Source organism: Wolffia australiana, chromosome 8 (genome assembly GCF_029677425.1).
Source record: "Wolffia australiana isolate 7733 chromosome 8, ASM2967742v1".
NCBI classification, from domain to species: Eukaryota; Viridiplantae; Streptophyta; class Magnoliopsida; order Alismatales; family Araceae; genus Wolffia; species Wolffia australiana.
In genome coordinates this window covers 14,992,501-14,996,508 of record NC_135842.1, presented here as the reverse complement: position 1 = coordinate 14,996,508, position 4,008 = coordinate 14,992,501, and the positions used below count along the sequence as shown (strand labels likewise).

The 4,008-nt window shown below is 35.4% G+C and overlaps 1 pseudogene; it reads left to right on the top strand.

The window, feature by feature from the left end:
- The first annotated feature begins 3,396 nt into the window (after positions 1-3,396).
- Positions 3,397-4,008, top strand: part of LOC144706658 (carotenoid 9,10(9',10')-cleavage dioxygenase-like) — a 6,526-nt pseudogene continuing 5,914 nt past the window's right edge.

Below are 4,008 nucleotides of genomic sequence, written 5' to 3'. Positions count from 1 at the left end.
GAAGTAAAATATGGAAAATCTCCTTTGATTACATTGATTAGCTCTAGTCAATTTTTGTTTACATAAATATAAAAATTTATCAAAGTATTATTTTTCATTTCTTCTCATTTTTTCTACAAAACTATTTTCAGAAAACTGAGTTAATTAGAATTATATATTTCTTCAATCCAATTCTAAGAAACTTTGGTAAATGATATAAAATTATTTCATTTTTGTCTTCCATTTCTGATCAAATGCAAATCTAGGAATTTCATTTATAATCATGAAAATATTTGAATAAAATTTAAAATATAATTTTCAATTCTAAATTTCATTCCTTTTTAAGATGAAGAAAATTATGAATTTAAATGTCTTCCTTACTTTGATTCAACACCCTTCATTGGCCGCTATTATTTAAATATCTTACATCTAAATTAAAAGAGCAACATAAGTGTTTAAAATCGGACTTGGCAGTTGGTGATCCAGCTAGCTTAAATGAACTTCTTTCAGCTTACTTGTCTATGCCCTCTGAACCACCAACATTAGCTTGTCATCATGGGTATTTTCCTAATTTATTGTTTTAGTCAAGCTAGAATTTCATGGACAAACCACCCACTAACTTGAGGATGCCATTTCTGAGCCTGTCACAGTTCAGCACAAGCTAATGAATGGGTTTTTGTGGGCTATTTCATGGCCAAGTGGCTTAAAGGGCACCGGGTAGATGCCTAAGACATCTGTATCGTATTTTTCCCATTAGAATATGGTTCTAATTCATTACCAATTTCGACCATGTTATGGCCACTTTAAGTATCACCTACAAATTATTAGGTGTCAGGAAAAAATGTGGGGTGCTATAGGCAAGACCTTCAGGAACACAGAGGAAGGCCATGAACTCAAGATTGGGGTGTTAATTTGTCGTCAAATTTTGCACTAATCAATTACGAATTATAAAACTTTGAGTAGTAAAAGAATATGACTAATTACGTGAGTAGGGGTCATTTCCTCATGGAACATATTTTATCTATTTAATGTGTTTTTAAGGGGTAATTAGAGATGAGAATACATTTTTAAAAACATAATTCTATGAGCCGAGAACGATGATTTATAGGGCATGATTAGTGCATATAATTGGCTACAGTAGGATGATGATGCCAAAATGGTGGAAGGATATGTATGAATGGATATGGATTTATAGAGATGAACGGGTGGGGATAGCTGGATGTTGCTAAGAGAACAATGAATTAAGTGCAAGAAGACACACTGCAGACACGTATATTCTTCCAAGATATCGGCGATATGTGCCAGGGGGAATGCCACTACGCTTCTCATTTGCTTTCAAACTTCAACTGACAGTGAATATGAGAAAACTTGATGCATCTCAGACTCAATTTCTTTCATTTGGCCTGCATAAAAAAGGAGAAATTCTAAAATCATTTCATGGGTACATATACAAGAGAGATGGAAAGACATAAAGCTAACATTAAAATTTTAGCCCAAAACTCTTCGTAAATTGTTAAATATAGCGATAGAAGTTGATTTATTCTCAATCATCTGATCTTAAAACTCCTCAAACCATTTAACAGATTGCCACTGTGACATGAAACTTTCAGAAAGCTGAAAAATTTCATATAATCCTTAAATAATTGCAGAAAATATTTTAATTCATGAAAATATTTAAAAATTACACTACGAGCTAGAAAATTTTTTTTTCTGAATTTGATGTCAAACACTTCTTTAAAATATCTGCTGTCTTAGAAATTAATATTTTATGATTTTAATGTCATTAAATTTTATAAAATATACTTTCTAGCTTGATATTTATTATGAATATGATCTTAGCAATTTACATAAAGTAACAAAAAATGTTAGAAAAATAATGTCATTCAAAAAGAATTTTAATTATTTTTAGCTTGATAACATGTCTGTGTTATAATGTGAATGCAAATCAACATAGAAAGTTCATGATATTAATCTACTATTTTTTATATTGTCAGATGGGAAGCACAACACATCTCAAAATCAGGCCAGTCCCAAAATCCCAAAGATAAGTTGACGTAAAATTATTATTTTTTAAATTTTTCATCACTTTCACATTTTTATCAACACATTTATCATCTCTTTCGTAATAATGAATTAATGGTCTTATTGAGAATCTGATGTTTTCATATTTTTATTTACTTGACTTAATCTTTAGCATACGGGTCAATTATGGGGGTCAAACATTATCCTACTTTTGACCAACTATCTCTGTATTCTTCATTCTAAATCATTTTAATCACGACCTTAGCATATTTCAAGTATGCTTAAAGGAAAACTTTGGAATATAATTCACGCCACTAAATTAAGCTAGTTAATATTTCACAGTGTTTGAACTGAAAATGTAGATTGGACTTTAAGCTCTTTGACGATTACCTTGTAATATGAGAAAACTTGATGCATCTTAGACTCAACAAACAAAAGGAATTCAGAAGTAGTAATCACGTGTGACATCTATTGAATAAAATCAGTCAATGAACAACAGCTGGATTATAGCATTATTCTAATGATTCTGTAATGAAGAGTTCCATATTAAAAAGACAAACTAATAAATAAAGTCTCACTAGCCCATTCCAAAGGTTGAATGGTCACAATTGGCTTCCTCTTGCCCAATTTTTCCGAGAATCTTGAATGGGTCGTATCCTGTTGAAACTTTGTTGAAACTCGTTGAAGAGAGAGAACAACAACCCAAGATGCTTCGGTAGAATGCGGAACAACGACAAGATAAATGTGTCGGCGTATAGAGACAGAAAACAAGAACCTCTTACGTCACCGGCGTGACGTCAACGTCCAAGGCTCTCGGTGCAGGGCACTAGCTTCTCGTGTGGCGCTGCAGAGCAACTCCTTCAACTCCCAAGCCAAGGGAGTGACCACCAAGGAGTGATGAAGACAAACCAAGGGAGAGAGAGAGGAGAAGAGAGGAAGAGACAAGAAGAATGAACAGAAAACTCATATGCATTGCCTTTGAGAACAGGTTTGCCCTCTATATATAGAGGGCCAAGTACAGGTTCAGGGAATGTGAAAGGTTTGGAATATGAAAAGCCATGAGACTTTCATATTCCCCAAGCAAGCCTCTTCATATTCCCAAAAAGAGACAAGAGGGGAGGGTTAAGCCTTTTCAACTTCCCCCACCATTATTGAGGCTTGACTAGTCAAGCCCCCCCCTCTCCACATTCTCGTAATGGGGGGGCTGACAAACCCCAACAAACTTGTTCAATTTTTGCTACATATTTGTGTGCTTGACGACCCTGCCTGTCACTGTTACAGTCCTTGCATGTCTTTCCGTTCTTCACAAACGTCCCAGCTTTGAAGAATTTTTATGGAATATAAAGCTATGGGAAAAATTCATTCTTTAGAACATGGTAGCGACGACCCAGATGACGTGCAAGAGCAGAATTGCTACATATTCAAATTGTTGACGATATTCAACAGCAGGGAAGGAGGAAGAACCAGAGAAGGGCTGAAGAGATGGGTATTGAGGAAGAAGCCGTTCCGAAGATCGTCGTGGTTGAGCCAAAACCCGGTAAAGGAATCCTCTCAGCGGCACTAGATCTTCTTGAAAGAGCAGTAATTAGTCTGACAGGCCACTCCGGTAAACCAAATTACTATCTTTCTGAAAACTTCGGCCCCGTCTTGGAAGAGACTCCTCCCAGCGGAGATCTCAAGATCAGGGGAACTCTGCCGGTAGGCTTTTTTCAATTCTAGTTTTATCTGTTGGATTCTGTATTTATTATGTTCTTTGACGCAGGAATGTTTGAATGGGGAGTTCGTCAGAGTGGGGCCAAACCCCAGACACTCTCCGGTAGCTGAATACCACTGGTATGATAGTCAACAGCGGACAATTTTATGTTATGAATGTGTTTAAGTCGATGTAAACGATACCAAAATTGCATAGTTCTGCTAGGAATGTGCTAAATTCGGTTCAAACAATATCAGAATTGCATAATTCTGTTAGGAGTGTGTTTAATTGGATTCAAACGATACCACAATTGC